Genomic DNA, 21,023 nt, shown 5'->3' with positions numbered 1-21,023 from the left:
AGCGAGCCATTCCTCACGGAACCACCCATATTTCATGGCCAACTAAGCAACATTGCAAAAACATCGAGATTCCTCAATTTCCCTGATCATATATAGCGGACGCTGATTTGATGCTAGGAAAACTGATTAGCACAACCTTCCCTGCCTACTATGTCACGGCGCTGACAGCACGGAGGCAGCGAGCTTGTCCAGCAATAGAAACGCTATTACCATGTGCATTTTTCACGTGGGGAGAAGGAGCATTTTGAGCTGCTTCTCTACGTACCGAAAACAAATTTCCAAACGCCGGCATAGCACAGTGCCGGGGTTATAATCCGCTCCCGTACAATGTTGCCTTCAGACATGCTATTGCCAGGAGTGTAAAATCCCATCTCCTCTCCTGCTGGAGCCCCACTGTCATTAATCGAAGGCTTTCCACGGCCGGGGGCCTGTCTGCCTCCCAGGCAGGGCTGCGAAACCGCGGGCATTACCGGGCCATGCTGCCACGCACGGGTCCCCCTCGCAGGGGCGGCTGAGCCACAGCGGTGGGGGGGCCGAAATCCAGTGTGTATAATTTCAAGGAAATGGATAGGCTTGCCGAGGCTAAAAATCGAGATCAGAAGTTCAGGGTTAAATTCAGCTGTCAGGTCTAGATAAGCTTATCTCCAAAAAAGTGGCTTAGGCGAGATCTGCTCCGGGCTGAAATGCTTAACGGGTGACCCGCAGGATGCTGCACTGCTTTAGCTCCCAGCAGGGCTTACCTCCGGGCCCTGTGCGGTGCTGAGGCTGCAGAGGGAGGGCAGGGCATGTGAGGAGGACCGTGGTTTGGGACAGCTGTGCTCCCACCTCGGGCCCCCATCGATTTACGCACTTTTTCTGAGCTTCTGTGTCCCAAAGAGAGGGGTGAGCGGCAAGCACCATGTTTGTGTTATTACACAGGGGCCTGATTTAGCAAAAATGGGGAAATCAGAGTATTTTTTCCAAGTGTTTTAATTTATTTTTTTTCCCACTGTCTGAAATAAAGGCACGTCTGTAATCAGCTGTGGGAGCGGAACAGCCCTCTTCATTTATTTTAGAGCATCCTTCAGGCGCGTCTCATTAATAACCATGCTCCCCAGGGTGGGAAGGCACCACCTGGAAAACCCAGGGGCATTTTGTTCCCAGATCGGGTGCCTCCAGGAGTGTTTAAACCTTCATGCACGTGGACGGGCTGAGGGATGGGGAGTGTTTAAGCCCTGCCCTTCATCCACACAGACAGACTGAAGGCATCGCCGACTGGAGGCTCACAGCACTTGCACGCAGGCAAGGCACAGCTGCTCCAGTCTCTGTCGGCAGTTTTCGTGGTGCACGGACATGATGGGTCTCTGGGAAGGGCAGTAAATGGGGAAAAAAAAGGTCATTTGATCAATCATTTCACAGCCCAGTGGCACGGTGGCCTTTCCAGGGAAAAATAAATCAATCTCTCCAACCCGTCCCTGTTTTTATAGCCTACGCAGAAGTTTCTGGGATGCAGCATGGAGACACGGCTCCTCATTAAAGGGAGAGGTGCCTGCTCACCTAACCAGCCTGTTGCAGTGGGACATTAATGATGAAGCAATAAGACAAGCCTGGATGACTGCCAGCATCATGAAACAATGTCGGGGAGAGGGAAGGACGAGGCTTCTGTGCCTGGGTACCCACGAGGGGCCAACAATGCTGCTCCTGCCTACTGCCACCCCCAACCCCTTTGAAGTTGCCCCATAACCACTGGGGTGGCCAGGGAGGTGGCAGCTCCAAGGGATCCCATTGACCAGGTTTTTTTCTGGCAGTGTATGACTTCTGTGCAGGGAGGCAGATATATCCATGCAGATATGGGGCTGTGAGGATGCCATATTCCAGCCAAAATGCAGAGCGCCTTGTATCAGAGGTGACAAAGAGAGGCATCCAAATGCAATAAGGAGAGTCATTGCCGCGGTGCTGTTGCTACCTTAAAATGATCCAAAAGTGTTCAAGAGACTGAAAATTACATGTTTCTTCTCTTTAAGAAAAAAAAAAAAAAAAAAAAAAAAAAAAAAAAAAAAAAAAGAAACAGCTGTTCTGAAGGTCTGGGAATATCTGCTTAAACTTTTAACATTCCTTATGTTCTTCCGTTCCTTTCTTACTTAAAGGTAGACTATGAAATTTTGGGAAGAAAAAAATATTTTTTTTTAAAAACAAACTTTCACAGTATCTAAGAATAACAGGAACATTATCATAGCTTTGCAAACTCAACAAGCCTTCACTGGTAGTTTCACTAAAAGAAATCCAGATGAAAATCCAAATGAAGCTGCCTTCAGTGCTGTATCCAAACCCACCGTGCGTGAGCATTAAACTGAGAAAGTAAAAAGGGGACAAACGAAATGAACTGTTTCACTGCTCCTCAAACCCTGTAGCTTTTCACGTCCATCAGATATTGCTGTGTGAAAGGTTCACAAAGGTTGTTCCCTAACTAGTCACTGATTTACCCCATTGAAAATTTAGGTTAAGCCAAGAAATCCCGGGAAGAGATTTCTCAAAGACAATTTGATACTGTTTTATTCGCACTTTGTGGGTCAGAAATTTATTTTTGGATGGAAGTGATAAAATAGCTTGCTCTGCTCTTATGGGAAAAAATGCCACCCTATAGTGCTAAACTTGTCCTAAACCCAGAGCATTTGGGAACTGTTGGCAGGCGCATCTGCTAAGATAGATTTCTGCATCCCTATCTCCTGGCCAGGTGCCTGAGGACTCAGAAAAGTGCTGTAGAGAAGATTTGAGGCCAAAACATGATGGGACACCCAAAAGAGGGTGGTGGGACAGTCATAAGAGGGAATCCCCAAAGAGAGGCAAGAAAGAGGGTGTGGGGACATTGATGAGGGTGTGGGGAGGCAATAAGAGGGTGTGGGGACATTGATGAGGCACTGAATCGATGGAGGTCTCTTCACCCCCTCCTACCAAAAATAAATGGGGAACGGGGAGTTTAACTCCAGCTGGACCTGGCTAATCCCTTCTTAGATTATTTCAGCTGTGCCTGGGATTAGGGAACGCGTTAGCACGGGCTGATCATGCCCAGGGGACAGCGCTTCTGGCTGACTCCTTAATCCCATCACTTGGCTCCCGGGATTTGGCTGCCGGCCTCGAGCACCCTGCTCAGCCCTGGGCTGGAAGGGGCTTTTATGGTACCTCTGCTTTTGCTCTTCCTTGCTTCACTCTTCCCCCTTCTTCTACAGAAAGCAGGCAGCAGGCGTGTAGAAAGCACAGTGCAAAGTGATGGCCAGGACCAGGCAAAGCCGTGTTAATTACCCCGGTTTTCTGAAAAGATGCTGCAGCGGAGGATGAAAGGGAAGACAGCTGACTGACGTGAGAGTATTCCTTACTTTTGGCTGAGAGAGGCTTCGGGAAGGGCTTGAGTGATGCTTCTGTGCGGGTGTAGTGGTGGGGTTGGGCTTGCTGCTGAGGGTAGCTGCGTCCCCACCTCTGCCCCCCGGGGAGAACCAGAAGCTATGGGACAGCTACAATGGAAACCCTCCCCCATTTCTGGGGAAAAAAGAAAAAGCAACACAAAGGATGTTTTCTGTTTGTTTTTAGGAGAAACGAAGCATTCATTTCACTTTTTGGAAAAAGGAAGAAAAAATGAAGAAGATTCTGCTGGTAACAAATAACAAAACATATATATATATATGTGTGTATATATATATATATATATATAAAAGCTTACAAAATTGTTAGGGATGTTGAATTTGGGAAGAGAAGCAGAGGCCTGCAAGTGTGACACGCTCATGTGGCTGGCATCCACCGGCTCTCCTGCCAGGAGGAAAAGCTCCTATTGCAGATTACCCAGCACTTTGTGCAGCAGAGCTCCAGCAGGACCACAAGCCTCCGGCAGCCCTGCTTGCAAAACCCTAGAGCACAGCCCCATGGTGCCTGGCCCCCTCAAGCATCCCCAGGGGCTCCCTAATGCAGCCCCCCGGGGTACTCTGGAAAACCAGGCTGCCCACAGCCTCCACTGGCCACATCCCAAACTCAGGCAGTGCCCAAAATCACCACCCAGCCTGGTGCTCTTGGTGAGGGGACAATTGCAGAGGCTCCTGAGGGGAAGGCTAACAAAAAAAAAAACACACAAAAAGCCTGCCCCGAACAAATAAGTAAAGGAGCAGCAGCAACAAATAAACCCATGCACAACACAAAAGAGACAATAAATAAAGCCAATTAGCCCACAGGCTTAGCGCTGGCTTGTGCGCGGCGAGTCTGGCAGCAGGGTAAACCTGAGTGCCGCTGGCCACATCCCTTCTTCCCAGTGTAACAAAAATAAATGAAACCACCCCAAAGGAGCAGCAGGGGCTGTCATGTTGCCAGGAGGAAGCAGGGAGCAGAAGGGAAGGTGCTGCTCTCCACGCCCTGCGTGCAGGAGGTGGCCCCTGCCCTGTCCTCCTGGCCCTGGCCAAAACCTCCCCATCGGTGCCACTGGAAATGTCACCCCTTCACCCTGCCTTTTAGCTGTGCTCCCCCAGCTAAAAGCATCCCTCTTGGTCCTGGTTCTCATCCCGATCCCTGTCCCCACCCCTGTCCCCACCCCTGTCCCCATCTCTGTCCCCATCCCTGTCCCCACTCAGCAGCCAGCAGCTGCTGAAGAGGGCGTGGGGAGCGAGCTGGTGGTTCAAGTATTTAAGGCCAAGGTGATGAAGGGATTAACGCAGCCTTCCTGAGACCTTGAACTCTTCCCCTAATCTGGATTTACAGCCGTGTACTGGCTGCTGAGGCCGTTTACTGCCCCTCCTTCATCTTCCAGCCCACGTCACTTGTGAGAAGTGCCCTTTTTGGCACCCGGAGAGCCCTCTCCGCATCGGTACCCTTGCATATCCCATCTTTAATAAAAACTGCCTTAAAACCCCAGTGCTTTGGGACCCAGATACACAATATGCTTCTGTGCTAAACATGCCACAGTGTCTCTTAACTCCTGACAACCATTATCCAGCTGCTGAATGAGCCTTATTATAAGCAATTTTTGTAAATCATATTGAAAGCATGAAGTCAAGAAGGGGGGAAAAAATTAAAAAAAAAAAAGAAGTATCTCAGGTCATGAACTGCAGCAACACCTGGCAGGTTGTTAAAAAAACAAGGAAGAAATGCTGGGGGAGATGTTGACACAAGGTCCTGGGGTGATACATCACAGACATCAACATGCAGGTCCCACCCAAGCCCACGGCACGGCTTGCCCACCTCCCCTGCTGCGCGTGTTCCCCCTCCTGGAGCCCCAAAATATAGCTCAGACTGAGGACCTGGCACCTTTTTTTTTTCACCGAGAACACTTCCAAACCGGGCACGCCTGGGTCAGGCAGGGGGAAAAAACACATGGTTTGGGCATCAGCGTGGAGGAAGCTTGCAGCTTTTCGCCTCCGCCGCGCAGCGAGGCACCGCTGCCGCCTTGCTATTGCTGCTGGCAATTGTGTGAGCCAGGCCCGGAGCGGTGGGCTGGATAAATTATGCATGTCCCTGGTGTGCTGGTGCTGATGTGTGCTGCGTGGCTGGATCAGAGCCATCGGGGTGCTTGGAGCGGGCTGTTTTGGCCGCTGCTAATCAGAAGCCCTCCAGCAGCGATCCCGGAGCACATGGAGATGCGCTGGGGATGGGGGGAGACTACAGGAAGGGCTGGGGCAGGCGGGTGGGTGCTGTGTTTCTCATTTAAGCCTTCTCCTCAGGTGCTGCTGATAACGCCTGGCAATCAGCAGCGGTGTTCAGAGGGGAAATCCCAGCAGCAGGAGGGAGGAAGGCACACGGAGGGAGGAAAGCACACAGTGGCAGGGAGGCTCCTGGGGGTGCTGGGGCGCACCGATGCAGGGAGGAGCACCGGGACATCAAGCAGCATCAAGGCCAGCTCCTTGCGAGGGTGACAAATTAAAGATCAGTGCTGCCACACACAGGGACACGCTGCCTCGCTGCCTGCACATCCCTGACGCGTCCTCCGGCTGCACCGGAGCGGAGCAGCCCCTGCCCACGCCACGGGGCTGGCTGTCACGCCGCTGGCCCCACGTCCCTCGGCGATATCCCCATCAACCCGCTCATTAGTGGTTTGTGACGTGCAGCCTCCTCTTTGCCTGAAATCCCACAATTACGCAGCTCCTGCGCGGTGGCGAAACAAAGGCGAGAGGGAAGAGGCAGCGCGGGGAAGCAGGCATGGTTCGGGTTTCGGGCTGAAAGGGAGCCGGGAAGGGGAAGGCGCTGGCTCAGCAATGAGCTGTAAGACAAGGGGAGGTTTTGGTTTATTTAGTGCGAGGCCATTTTGGCCGGCACAAAGTATCTATCAAAATGGAGACAGAAAGCAGTTCTGCTCGCAAACGCCGGGGCCAAATTGGCTTTGAGACTTGAGTAGTCCTGAGCCAATTAAAATGTCATAATAATGCAACCTCAAAAGAAAAAAATAAATAAAATAACCACCAACCTGGTGCCTGCTAGTTATGAAAGATATGCAGGGAAAGAAATCATTCCCCAGCTAGGCATGTTTATCCAAATGGCTCTCAGTGAGGAAATCACTAAGTGGAAAGAGAGGGAGGAGGGAAAAAGGCAGCAGCGAGCGAGGTCCAAGCCTGCAGTGTGCTCCATGCTTGCGATGCTGTGCTGGTGCCCCGGGAGCCTTGGCAGGTCCGGGGAGGCTCTGCCCATGCTGCAGGACCGGGGCTTCGGGGTGGCTCCATTGCATGTGATGGTGGTAGCCTCTGCTGAATTTCCTAGCCTTGATGAGTCTTTGGGAGACGGGTGTCCCCCAGGTATATCAGCAGTAATGGAAAGTGCCACTGTCACTACAGGCACTAACTCATCATCCTGACGAGCCATCGATCCCGGGAAGAGTGGAGTGGAGGGTAAAATAAATGCAGTTTGCTGGGACGGGAGGGGAAGGAGGAGAATACCGAAGGCATTTCTCCTCTCCAGCCGCTGAAACTGATGGAAAATCAGACAGGGACTCCTGCGGGCACAGAAGTGCAGCCTCCCAGAGCCTCTCGTGGCCTCCACAGCCAGAGGAGGGGGTCTCAGCTCCCCGCACCCCAGGGTGGATGCAGGTGGGATGGGTTGAGGGCTCAGGAGTCTCCTGGCTGCTCACCCCGAGGGCTGCCCCTCGCCTGGGGGCTGGCTAGCTGCCACAGCCAAGCACCGTGCCGCAGCTAATTAGCCCTGCTGCAAGGGAAGTTAATTAGCCACTATGCTAATTTGCCTAACCGGCTTTGGGGACTGAGGTTAACCCCCTGAGCAGGACGGGGTGTACTCCTGGCGGGGGGCTCTGCCTCCTGCATGGGGAGGGGGCCGTGCCTGCGGGCTTCTGGCCCCTTTGAAGGTGCTGCCCCTGCTGTGTGGAGGCCGTGCCCTCCCAGGTCCCCTGTCGGGAAGGGTTGCTGTCCTGACACAGCCCCGAGACCTCCGAGGAGCTCGGCAGGCAGCTGAGACTCCCTGCCCTGGGGTGCAGCAGCAGCGGCTGCAAGGGGCGTGCAGGATTTACAATGCACACAGAAATGTACTGACCCAGATCTCACTCTTTTTTTTTTTTTTTTTTTCCTCTTTATTATTCTGCCTTGCCTCAGGAACAGTGCTAAACCCAGAGGGACAACCTAAGCAGGGCATTCAGGCTGTGGGAGCGGGTCCCTGGCTGGGGACAGGCCATGGTGTGGGCACGGGGAGCTGGGGACAGGCTCCTGGCTTGGAAAAACGCCTCTCCCTCCCTCCGTGCAGCGCTAAGGCTAACATTTCTGATGTCTTTACAATCGCTAAGTGTTTCTGGCACACAAGCACATTGCTGTCCTCCGCTCCCTGACCATGCTGGAAGCCAAGCTCGGTCCAGCACCGCTCACAATGTGTGCGAGGAAGAAAGAGGAAAAAAAAAATCTTCAATGCCAGCTTGCAAGCCTGTCTAAAAATAGAGGTTAAACCGCTCCCTAGTAATTAGCCAGAAGATGGGTTTATTTGCAGCAGTGCAATTTCGGCAGCGGTGCTTTTGGCAGGGAGAGCCGGGAACATCCCGGCAGCTCTGACCTTCAGGGCGGGCTGTGCTGGCCTCCCCCCGACGATTTGGGTAACTGGAGCAAAAAGGGTGATGGTTATCCTGTGGATTTTGTGGCTCTGCAAGCAGGGAGAACTTGCTGTCCTTTCTCCTGCCCTGTTGCTGCGTGCCCAGCCTGTGCAAAGACGTGGGGTGGCAAACCGAGAGCACGGGGAAAATCCCCTGCCCTTCTCTCCTGTCTGTCTCAGGTATTTCTCGTGCTGTGAGCAGGGAGCATGCCACGGGGTTGATCTGTGAGCATCCCTTTCACTGGGACACGCTCAGCTGGAAAATTTAGCATCTGGGACATCTTCCCGGCAGCCAGCTTAAAGCTGGTGGTTCCTGAGGCTTGCTCTGGCATGGTGCGACAGCTGTCGGTGCTGGGTAAAAGTGAGGAGCAGGGTGGGGAGTGCTCCAAAAAGATGCCTTATGGATGCCCCTGTGCTAGCATGAAACAGTGAGAGGACCAGGAGGGGGGATAGGGACTGCAAACACAGCTCATCCCATCCTGGTGCACGCTTCTCCTGTGCTTTGGTGCTGGGCTTTTGTGCTCTGGGAGATTTGGGGTGTCTGTTGGGGCGGTCTGGCTCCCCCGCTGAAACTTGCCTGCGCTCCCCAAAATGACATGAGGAAGGGGCAGGGGATGTTGTGCAAACCGGGGCTGCTCACCCAGGCTTCTTTTGATGGAAAAGAAGGGAGAAAAATAAAGCCAGGCGTAATGTGGCCTTCAGCGACAATTAGCAGAGCTTCATTTGACAGACACGGGAACACCCAGAGCCCTGGCCTGCACCGGGTGCAGTTAAGCCTGTTTTTTTAGGAGCAGTTATTAGGAATAGCTCTGTTGGATGCACGATCCTCCTCTCCCCCTCTGCTGCTTTTTGCTCCCCCCGGCTGCAGCAGCACCGGGAGGATGCTGGCAGTGGCTTTTCCCAGTGCTGCTCACGTTTCGGAGCCAGCAGAGTCCCGGAGCAGAATCCGCTCCTGGCATTCTTCTAGCGACGTGGCTGGGGCGATGCCAGAGGAGAATCTGGCTGGGGATTTCTGCTGTTTCTTCATCGTGAAAGAAGTTGAAACAAAAAAAAAACACCCACCCGCAGCCAGCAGAGCCCTGCCGAGCTGTGCCCCCTGCAACTCCAGTGGCATATGTTCGCCTCGGGCAGGTGGTGGCTCCTCACGTTAGCACTTTGCTGTCTGTAGGAGACACACACAGTTTTCTCCATCCCTTTCTGAGCTTCAGGTTCTCTCCCAGCTATTGGATAGCCTGCTGTGAAGGCCTGGACTGAAACAAGGGTGCTTCTGTCCCCAAAAGCTGGGGGCTTCTTCCACCTCGTGGGACACTTTGCAATGGGACACACTGCATCAGAGCAGGGACTGGTGTCTGGAGGAGCAGCACCCAGCTCTTTTAGGACCATTTGCATCTTTCCCAAGGCCACAGCCCCAAAGCCACCAGCACAGCTCTCCCTTCTCCTCGTCCTGATGGAGGGGCTGCAGCCCTGGGCTCACTGCCACCAGCACGGAGCTCAGCGCGGGTTCAGGCAGGCGGACGGGGGCAGGCATCCACAAAGGCAGAGCTGGGAAGCTGCAGGTGACCACAGAAAGCCTGAGGCTGTTTGCCTTCCCTGCACACACACACACGTGTGCATGGGATGCGCTGCAGGGCAGGAGCAGCAGGAGAGCAGGGCAGCACAGGCAGCCGGGCGGCATCAGCCTGGGGGAGGCAGGAGGAGAAAGAAATGATCCCTGTGGCCAGCTTCAGGACTTTCCCTGGCACACGCTGGATGAAACTAATAAAAATAGGGCCCGAGCAGAGCAGGAACAGACTTGCTGCCTGCTTTCCAAATCACTGCAGCCCAGACAGGGAGAGGATCGCTGGAGGAGGCAGGCGTTCCTCCCCGTGCATCCCTCGCAGAGCCTCTGACAAGTCTGCATGGGGATGTGGGCTGGATGGGTTTGGGCTAAGCCTGAGCCCCCAGCCCTGAGCCCCTGCAGCAGGATGCTCAGTGGTGCTGTGAAGTTTTGGGACCCTCCGGCAGTATTTTGGTGCTGTTGAGGCACAAAAGCAGGAGGCCAAATCACATTCCTTGGCCTGGGAACCTAGAGCTTGGGCTGACCCGAGGGCTGCCTGCCCAATGCATCACTCGGCTGACAGCGGAGTTATTTTTTTTTCCGCCGGGATCCAGAAAGCAGGTCACTCGGCATGTAAATCTGCAACAAATCTGTCTGCGGCCACGGAGAGGTGGCCACATACAGTACTCATCAGGCGTACCCGCGGCAAACGTCTCTGCACCACGCGTGGGGAAGGGGAGGGCTGGCAGGTTTTAGCATGGCACAGGCAGGAGCAGGGGGGTTGCCGTGCCAGAAGCTGCTGGACCGTGTGGTGGGATTTCAGCCATGATGGCCTCAGCAGGATCCAACGCCACGGTCCTGAGCAGCTGTTCTCTGAGAGCAATTAATAAATAGTAGCATGATGGCAATAAGCAGATCAATCAAACCCTCCATGAGGCAGGGGACCCTGGGGCTTGCCGCATTCCCTCCTTCTCCAAAAGGCCAGCACAGGCATGTGGGATGGGAAGGGTTTTAACTCCTGGGGCAAATCACAGCACTCCTGCAGCCTGTCTCCCTGTTCCTGACCCATCCTCTGAGCCTCGGGGAGTTAAAGAATAGCAGCACTTGTCTTCACGGGCATCGCGGGACAGAGATCCCAACCCCTTTGGCTCAGCCGCCGAGGGAAGTTTCCAGCCAAACCCGCCAGGGCTCTGGAAACCATTAAACGCCACAAACCCCAGCTGGGGTTTTTATGCCTGCCCGAGGCTGCAGCCTCGCGTCCTGGGTAATGATCCCTCGTGGTGTGCCAGCTCGGCGCCCATGCCCTTTTGTTCCGCGGGTGCCGAGGGCTGCGAGCCCGTCGCTAATTACTGCAGCGGGGGCTTCCAGCTCCAAAGTTCATCCCCCTGCTTGTTTCCTTCCCTGAGACCATTATCTCTCATTTGCATCCAAACTAGTTTTTCATGCGGGTTTAAATGCTGGCCCTCCCCCTGCAGGCTCGGGGCGAAGGGATTAGAAGTTCCTCCTTGGGACGTTCGCATCCCGCGCGCTTTCTTTTCGCTCCTTCTTTAAAATCGCACGCTGTTTGGAACCGAGCCTTTTATTTCCTCCCAATTATTATTTCTGGTGTGTTTTCCAGAGCCTTACAACACGGCATCTGATTATACACAAAGCTGTGGATTAAAGCCCTGCTCCTTCCCTTCATTAGGGACACAAAGGACTGCTGTGCAAGCCCGGCAGCACTCGGTACGCCAGCGCAGCTTTACGCCCCAAACCCCATCCCAGCTCTCTGCAGGGCTGGCTGGGGGCTGTGTCCGTGCCTTCCCGTGCTGCCAGCACCCTTCCCAGGCTCCAGCCAGCTTCTTCCCGGCCTGAATTAACACCCCGTTACGTGGTGCCAGCAGATTCACCCTCAAGCTGCTGTCGGACCACGACCTGGTTCAATTCTCTGCTAACTCTTCATGCCTGGGTCCCCCCACCTGCCCCTGCATGGGGGACCTGGGGAGCTCGTGGGGAAGCCCAGCATACTGCAGACCCCACAGCCAGAGGGGTCCTTGCCAGTCATCCTTAAGCCTAAGTTAATGAGCGTGAGGAGGTGGTGGGCTACGGGATAAGCCCAAGGGCATAAAGGCAGGCAGTGGCAGGCACTGCATCCCTCCCAGGCCTGAGATCTTGCAAACAGGTCATCAGAAAACCACCTGAATTGAACCAGAAGCAGAGGAAATCACCCCCTCCTCAACACATTTCCCTTATTCAACATCCTCAGGCTGACAGGAGTAACGTTGGCTGCCTCTCACCAAAGGCAGGAAGGAGACCTTTTTATCAAAACGATGCATCACTGAGCTGATCACCTGCAGAAGTCTCTTTATGTGAACGTTATTGATCCTGTAGAGCATTACGGGACAGCATTTCCAAAATAAATGACTCATTTTTGTCTAGTTTTAAGAACACTTCTGCTCCCTAATGAGAGGTTTGGGGGTCACCTGTGGCAGGCGAGAAGCATTTGGAGTTGCAGGGGTTCGGGACAGGTCTCAAAAGCAGCACAGGGACTGTCGGAAGCAATTTGCCAAACGTACGGAGGATGGGAGTCACATCAGTGGTCTCCTCAAAGACTTCTTTTAGCTCGGAAAGGCTTTGTCTAACAGGCTTTGCACAGGTCTGCAAGGCACGGATACGAGACCTGCAGTCCTGATATACCGTGCTGCTCCTTTGGGACCGCGGGCAATTCAGGTTATCCCTGTCTCTCTTAAAATCCCAATCTGTAGAACAGAGATATTGCTGCCTGCAGTAAATGTCTGCAGAGTGCTTGAATGGGAGGGTTATTACCATTAAATATCCGTGCAGCTCTCACCTCAGCTGCCCGGGGAAGCAAGGCTGCACCACACTGATCTGCAGAGCAGGAGCCTTGCAGTGCCAGGGCCCTCACGGGCTGGCAAACACGGGCGAATCGGGGGCATTTGGGGGTGTTTTTCTCCAAATATTTGATATCTGATGTGACAGGCTGCTGCGGGCACTGGAGGCTTGCCTTCGTGTTGGAAATGGCTGAACCAGGCCACGCGCTGCCGTCAGAGCCCACGTCCACGCGCCGGGCTGGCCGCTCTGGCTTGTGTCAGACAGAAACGAAATTAACACCAGCATCCCAGCGGCCCGGGTCAGGCCAACCTTCGGAGGATATACACAGCCAGGGAGGTCATAAAGCGCTGCAAAACCCACAAGCGAAACCACTAATTGGATTCTTTCGGCCGCGCTCATCCTCCCCAACCAGTCTCGCCCTCCTCGAACCGCCCCGTGCTGCTTTTAGACTGCAGAGCCCCGTCCTGTTTTGGGAACGGCTCTGAAGCTTTGTGTTACTAATTCTGTGATTCATACTGTTTGTACTGGCAGGGAATGCCCCTCCACGATGTTTTATCTCAGCCAGTCTCGGCCGGCTGCTTAAAATACCCGTGGTTGTTGTTCCTGGCAGGCGGGTCTGCCCCGGGTCGCAGCGCGATGCTCCCACATCAGGCACAAGCTCACGGCCACCCCCCAGTGCTGGTGGTCCACAGCAGATGGGAAATGGAGGGAGAAAGGGGGGGCAAACTTTGGGGTTGGCTGTGGATAGATGAAATTAAGGCAGCTTGGACTGGGGTTGTCGTCCTCGCTGTTCCCAGCTCTGCTACAAGAAGCGGGCAGAGGGGAGCCAGCACGGAGCCAGAGCATGGCTGGAGAGGCTGTGGGGGCCCTGCTGGTGTGCTGTGCCCCAAATCAGCCACCAACACTCGTAGCTGCTGGCAGGCACATCGCAAAGGGCACACTTCTCACCCTCCTTCTAACCCCGGCGCGTTTCAGCCTGAGCTGCCTTGCTGATGTCTTCTGCAGCCCTCCAAACCACAGCGAGCTGGGGAGAGAAGCTAATTATGGCTGCCCGACAGGCTGCTAAATATTAAGAGCCCGATAATGGTGCAGACAGGGGGATATCAGCCTCTGAATGACAAAAGCCGGTAGCCAGTGGTTACAGACGGAGGGGATGCACAAATCCATGGGCAGGGGGGAGAAGGAAAACGCCACAAGCCCCCAGTGCTCAGAGGTTGCTTGCTCTTGGTCCTGGCATGCAGCAGTGGCCAGGGCACAGGCGTGGGGTTGGACATGTCATTGGGAGTCCCAACCAGTCCTGGACACAGGCAAAAGCTCCAGATTTGGTGGTAACAAACAAACAAATAATAAAAAAAAAGGGTTTTGAAATTCACCTAGATCTCGCTTCCCCCTGAAAATTTCATTCCTGCCATTGTTACAAGCAACACGTAGGATTGCTATAGCTGAAAGAAATGATAAAAAGTGTTTCGTTTTCTCAGCTCGTTTGCTCTCTACATCTGGCAGCGCTTTGCGCGCCGGCAGTTTCGGCGCTTTCCCGAGGTGGATCGCCTGGAAATGGTGGCTGAGGAATAGCAGCGCAAGATGTTTCTTAAACTGTTCTGCAAATGCTTCTGCCTCTAACGACCAATAGACAAGCTAAAGCCCTTGGCAAAAATGATATGACAATAAATAACACATCAGTTTGCAGTGTTATTATAATGGCGAGGAAAACCTCTGCGCGCCTTATTTAATATCCAGACACTACCTCGCAGCACAGCGGAGTGCAACGTGCTGGCAGGAACTTTCCCAAAGCAAAACCACGCTGCCACCTATTATTGTCCCCAAATGTGCTGTCAGGAAGGGACATGTGGCTCCCTTGGGTGCTTCCCACCTGCCCTGTGGACCAGTCCAGCCCATCAGAGCTTGATGTCCTCCGCGGGAGGTGATGTTAATACCCTTCTGATCTGACTGGGTGCTCAGGATGCTCTCTGACTTTTGGGGTCCCAACAGTGTGTCCATAAGTGAGCAGGGTGCTCAGAAAGGATGTGAGAATGGGGGCCCGGAACTTATTTGGTTCCTCTGGAGGACGGATCCCAGGCATGGGGCTCTGGCTCTCCATCACCTCCAGGTCCCCAGTTCTCAGCAGCTCAGCAGTCCTCAGAGCCTGCAGACGGATCACGCCTCCGTCAGACGGACAGGACAAAGCCCTGCGTGCTGGCTGCGGCTTGATTAGAAATTTTTGAATAAAATGACTTTTCCGTGAGACAATGCATGCTCGTCAGGGCTGATTTTTTCCCCAGGAGCAAGCAGCTGCTGTATAAACCTTCACAGGGAAAAAAAAAAAAAAAAAAAAAAGATGGAATTTCTACTGAAAGCCAGAATTTGGAGGAGGATATAGTATCAGCCTTGCCTGGCCATTAGCCAAAGGTTAGGATGAGGAAAAGACTGAGTACAAATCTTCCAGATGAGCAGAGCCTGTACCTGAACCTGGGTCTCTGATGCAGTAAATGGGTGCATTGGGCCAGCTCAGTGATGCGAAGCTGTCATGAAGCATCTACTTCTCCAAGAGTCTGGTTGTGGGATGGGGAAGGAAAAAATAAAAAATAATAAAAAAAAAGCAGTGAGAAAGGCTGAAAGAAATGTAAAAAACATAACAGCGAAACTGGAAGCTGTCATCGGACAAGGAAGATTTCCAGCTACGAGCCTCCTCTCAGCTTTTCTCACTCTGAATTACTCAGCTAACCCCCCAGGGGGATCTCCAAAGTTTTCTTTTCTCTTCCTCCTTCTTTGAATGCACACATTGTATTCAAATGCAATACAAACGTCCATATATTGTAATACACGCATTTTATTCAAAGAGTTTTCCATTCAAACCGCATGTAAACTTTCTGCTAAACCTTCTGGGCTTTGTGCAGAGCACATACGACTCTCCGCTGCAAAGCAGAGATTTTACAGAGACCTCTTTGCATAAAAGTTTGCATCATGGAACAAGATTGTGTTCCACACAGAGGCTGGAAAATGGCACAAGAATTAAGATTTTAATTTTAATGTGATCTTAAACGCTGGTCCCAATTAAGCATATGCCCAAGTCCCATTGGAGTTAAGCACATCATTTCTTTGCTGAACAGGGAAGGCTGCTGAATCAGGACTCTAGACTGTAAAATTGCTCAATTGCCTTCAAATTTCTGGGAAAAAAAAAAAAAAAAAAAAAAAAAAAGCGTGCTCTGAAAGCAATCACAAAATGCATTTGGTATTCAAAGAGTATAAGTGAGTGCAGGGCTTATAATTAAATCCTTATCTACGAAGCTGCTACTGAGTGACTGTACATTCTGGGTAATTTTTAATGGCCTGAAACTCAAAAACCAGCATAACCAATTTTTATTTTTTATTTTATTTTTTTTTTTCAGAAGACACAGCTAGTTAGCTATAATTCTGCAACAAATCCATTACTGCAAAACAAGCCCCTGCTCCTGCAAAGCATGAATGTGCTTACTTCTAGCTGTCCGTGTGCACCCAGGGAAGCCACAGCAGAAGCTTCAGCACCGAGCATCGTGTGGGAATGGGGCACAAGGAAATACAAGGATAAGATCCAGCCCTAAAGTGCTCAGCAGAGCTCAGTCCCATGGCTTTGTTTGCCCAGGGCCTGGGGGAAAGTGCATGGCAAGGTGACATGTGTGACACCACTGGTGACATTAACTGCGACCAGCCACGAGAGGGCAAAAGCTTCTTTCACCCTCCTTCCCCTAATTATGTCATATAGTCCTTAATGCTGCCGTATTTCCTCAGAAATGTCTTGTCAACACTTTTTGCCTACGTGGGAAGCGTGGCTATTTATCAACAGCAGTTTATTAAATAAAGTCACCCCTTAAAGAAAGGATACACAAGGCAACTTTCAAATCTGGGTAGGTTGATGTTTTTTAAAGTCTGGTAATTTAAAAGGTGATGAGTCCGATTTTGCTCAAACTTTTGGGAAAATTCTCCAAATACTTCCACCAAAATGAGGTTTGCATCCAATAACATTGTGAGGGCAAGGTTCAAAATGGAAACTGCTTGTCTGCCTGCTGGAGAAGGGCTGTTGCCTTTTCAGAAAGCCCAGGCAGTGGTGGACAAGCTCTCCCCCTGTGCCATTTGCTGCAACACCGGAGTCCTTGAGAAGGAAATTATGTCACGATTCCAGAAATAAGAAATTGCACGGCTTTATCTACAAAGAAGCTGTACAAAAGGCTCTTAAGCAGGTCAAAGCACAGCAGGGACCTCTTGTGGTCCTCTCCTCCTTGGGCAAGGGGTTTGGGAGCTGCTCCCAGCCAGGGAAGCTGCTGTCCCAGGGGGTTACAGAGCAGCAGAAATGTCACAGATACTCATAGGAAGGTGCTGTCGGGCTTCCAGGCCTTGCCTGAGCTTTCTCTGTCCCTAAACTCAGCATGACTGGAGGGTTTCCCGGGGCTCGAGGGTGGCCAGGTCACTGCATAAGGCACAGGGACAGACGGACAGGGGCAGGTGAGAATCTGTCCCAGCAGCCAGGGGCTGGCATCACATCCCCTGTCTCACTTTGGGGATGAGATGCTTGAGCTCTTCTTTCATTATCCCGGGCCTATTTATTTTTATTTTTTTTCCTGAATTTTGCCTGTCTGTGCATTTTATTGGCTTCCGCACGTTGGTTGCTAGGTAGCTCCCACTCCTACTCCCTTCTGCTCTCCCTCAACTCACTGCAGATCTCTCCACTAGTTCCCGCATCCTTTAATTACATTAATATCTGTTACAGTCAAACGAAAAAAAAATATAAATAAATAAAGCCAGGAACAAGCAGAGGCCAGTCAGCACAGCAGGCCTCCATCTTTGGACTTTATCTTAATCCCTCCTTCCTGCTTTTCCAAGCAGACCCCTCGGGTCCTTCCCTTCTCCCGAGAAAAGCCCAGGCATCTCTTGAACTCATTTACGCACTTTGCCTCCGCCGTCTCCGCCGTAACTTGTTCCATATGTCTGCTTGGCTTTGCCTTCTGCCGCGGTTCCCTGCTTACTCCCAGCTCCCGAGCCCCTCGGATCGCGGCGCGGCGGCTCTTTGTTGCCTTAATTGGATCATCAGCCGCCCTGCGAAGCCTCCCCAGACGGCCCTGCTCCCCGTGCCCCCAGCCTCAGCCCGCAGCCGGCAGGGAAACACACAAATAGATCCCGCGAGTGAGATGTAAAAGACATGAAAGCCGATCGCCACAGGTGCGCTGACGGCTGTCTCCCAGCCATCGGCTGCAGGCGGACGCCTCTCCCCAGCAGGCACCCGGGGCCACGTGCCGGGGGGGTGCCCTCCTCGTGCCCCTCTCCTGCCCTGCCACGGGGACAGCTGCCTCCTGGGGCCACCGGGTTAAGAAAAGGCCACCCGTGCTGGGAAGGGAGCGCTCTGCAAGGCCCTGGAGAGGAGGTCCTGGCTCTCCTCCAGGCTGAGGGATCAGCCAGCGGGCAGCATGCCTCCGCCTCCTGCCCCACGGTGCCTGGAGCCCCTTCCCCTGCCCCTGGGCATCTCGCGCTGCGGGTGGCACGGCGGGGACCCCGGCACCCCCAGGAGGGTGGTGGCATGGGGCAGGGGGTGTCACAGCCATGGCACTGTGGAGTTTTCAGCCTGCTGCCATCCACGGAGAGCAAATGGCAGGTGTTTTCGCTGAGCTGTGGGAATCGCCCAGCCGTGGTGCTGATAAAGGCCATGCGCTCGCAGCCAGCAGGGAGGGGAGGAGAAGGAACTCAGAGCTCCGTCTCGTGTTGCTCAGTACATGGAGTGCCTGCCTCACAAGGAAAAAAAACACTGAAGCTTGGGGTAATTTTTCTGCTCGCAGAAAGTAATGAGGGCCCTACCTATGTTTATCAACACTTGAAATCTCGACTGCAGCGTCATACTGTTAGAAAGCTTGCTTACTGTCTTATTTTACTTCACGATGCGAAAACTTCGGTGGGTGGATTACAGTACGGTATGCAGGGAGCCTGGGGGCAGAAATTCCTGTCCCTTAGCCATGCATATCTCTGAGGCTCCAGCCGAGAAAGCACTCGTCCTCCCCTTGGCTCAGACAAAACCTTCCTTGTAGACACACAGCGATGTGTGTCCTCCAGCCCTGGGCAGGAGGCTGCCAGCTGTATGCGCCGCTCAGCACACACTGCGGCTTTGTTTGCAAGGGAGCCGTGCTGTGCTGTGCCGTGCCGTGCCGCAGAGGAGGTCTCTCCCGGACAGTCCTGCAGCTTTTTGGCTGGCTGGAAACCAGCTTCAGCTTTCTGCTCCTGAGCCTGAAATGTTGACGGTCATTCCAGGTGCGATGGCACTGAGGGCAGTCCTGAGCCGGCTCTCCTCCAGCTGGGCACTCCTTGGTCTTCTCCTGTAGCAGCTTTGGGTTGCAAAGAGATTGGGTACAAAAACACTTTACTGAACGCCTGCTTTTTTTTTTTTTTTTTTGTGCTCTCACCTTCCTGCCACATGCAGAAACAACAGTGCTGCTGCCTCTGCACCTAGTCACCACACACCTCCCCAAGAGCAACTCCTGCAAGCATAGCCCAGCCATTTCTACACGCCAACCGTATGCTAAAAAGTACCTTGGGTACAGCTAGGGTGCAGCAGTAGGATGAGAAATATGGGGCAGTTACGTAATCGGGACAGAAATAATTAGATAGATGAAATCCTAGGAGAAGTAATCCATCTTTTGCAATGAACTGGCAGCTTGAAAAATTTCGAAATCTTCATCAAACTATTACAAGCCTGGAGCGTGCATGTGCTTTGTTTTATGGGTTCTTCACACGTGCAGGACATGCAAGTATAATTAAGGGTTTGCAGTCCATCTTTCTGATACTGGAGTTGGACACTGGAGACCACAATAAATAACCCGTAAACGATCCTTCAAAAATGAATAGCCTATCAATTAAAACTAAAAAGACTCTCGGTGTGTAAATCAGCGTCTACTTTATGTTGTCCCCTTTTGGTGCTGGAGGTCTGGATTCAAAGCAGGAAACAGAGGGTTAAAGCACGCCCATGTGAGTCAACTTTTATTAACTCCGTGTGCAATAGGAAACCAGCAGGACTAGGAAATTATATCATCTGGTCGAAGGCTAGAAGAGTGGAGGATGTTTCCTTCTTCTGAAAAGAGTGGTAGAGGTGCATCAGTGGCCACGATGTGGCAGGCGTGCCAAGATGCTTGGTGTCTCTCTGTCCTGGCCGTGAGGTGCACCTCGGTCCCATCCTCACCGTGCCAGGAAAGAAGCGCTCGAGACAGCGCCGCCATCTCACACCTTCCCGACGAGAGGAAATGTGTTTCCCCTTATTTTTAAGCCTGTGGTTTGCCGAGCATACTTGTGACTTGTTCGGCAATCCTCGCTAGCCGCACTGCGATGCGTCAGCCCCTCTGCTGGCGCCGGGTGCTGCAGCCGGGCCAGCCTCAGCCCGCAGAGGTTTGAGGGTTTGCTCCCACTGTAGAGCCAGGAGATGGGCTCCTCAGTCCTGCCTGCAGCTTGCTGTTCCCCTTTTGCAGGCTCCACAGCCTCCCTGTCAGCTCCTGGGCTCCCTGCTCCCATCCTGCCCGATCTCCTGGCGTGCCCGAGGCTCCCAGCCCTTCCCTCCCCAGGCTGCTGAGGGACATCCCTGCTGCAGCAGCCACATCCAACCTCCTGACCGCCCAAACAGCTGCCTTGGACACACAGATGTGGGTTTTGAACTCCGGTGCTGCCTGGGAAAGCCGTACTTCCCAAGGCTCATTCCTGGCCGTGCTGCAGGGACGGGCTCGCTGTGCCGTGCTGCGCTCCTGGAAGCGTTGGAGATGAGGTTAGGTTGGGTGAAACTCCCAGGGATTTCCGTGTCTCCTCACAGCTGGCTGCAGCCCCTGCAACATCTGTCCAGCTGGAGGAGACCGCGGGCCTCACGAGATGCAGTTTTACATCATCTGGCCGCCGCTAACAGCACCCAGCCCCAGCCTGAAGGCCAAACCGCCCCCAGCTGCAGCCGCCTCCCGTCTCCCGTGTCGTGCTCCGGCAATCCTCCGCCTTGTCTTCCTTGTGCGATTTTGGGAGAACTCTGCCACCATGGCAACGGCGGTGTCAGGCCGACTGACACACACCCATGGCGTGGAGCAGATGCCTCCCAGTTTTTGCCATTAACAAATCCTTCCACTTCGCTCACCCTTTAACTCTTTAAATACCGGCATCCCCGCGTTCCCAGCAAAGCTTTGCTTTTGTTGGAGTAACGCTGGAAGAGTTCCCAACTTCTTGATCATACTTGTGAAATTGAAAATTTTTGATATATAGTGGGGTTGGGAGCTGTGTATCAGCAGCCGAAACAGCCTTTTATCCATCTCTCTTCCATCGAGTGTCAAAGACTGGCTGGAAGTCACAGCCAATTTGTTTCCAGACCAGTTTGAAAAAGCAGAGCAGCCTCAGCATGACAAGCTGCTACACACCTCCTGCTTGGCAGCAGCGGGCCAACAGGCCTGGAGTCATCCTCAGCCTTTTTTTTTTTGGAAAAATACCATCAGGTGAAGGACACCAACCACTTGCACAGCTGATACCCAGCGTGTAACCAGAGAGGTTTTCCAAAGAGGTACCTATGGGATGAGGCATCTCCCCAGCTGGAGAGAAACCCATCATTCACAGCCTTGGCTCCTCTGGCTGCCACGGGTGGGACACT

General features: G+C 53.0%; 1 long non-coding RNA gene across 2 annotated transcripts in view; it reads right to left on the bottom strand.

The window, feature by feature from the left end:
* Nucleotides 1–21,023, bottom strand: part of LOC311435162 — a 125,591-nt gene that overhangs the window by 86,882 nt on the left and 17,686 nt on the right. The window contains exon 1 of one of the 2 annotated variants that reach the window (XR_014691972.1): nt 2,528–2,538. The exons of the other annotated variant lie outside the window; for it this stretch is intronic. This is a non-coding gene — a long non-coding RNA (uncharacterized lncRNA). Of the gene's footprint in view, nt 1–2,527; nt 2,539–21,023 lie in introns of those variants that run through there. 2 annotated transcript variants of the gene reach the window in all.

The sequence above is a fragment of the Aythya ferina genome, assembly GCF_964211825.1.
Source record: "Aythya ferina genome assembly, chromosome: 1".
Lineage (NCBI taxonomy): Eukaryota > Metazoa > Chordata > Aves > Anseriformes > Anatidae > Aythya > Aythya ferina.
The sequence above is the reverse complement of the archived record's forward strand: the minus strand, read 5'-3'. Positions and strand labels throughout refer to the sequence as shown.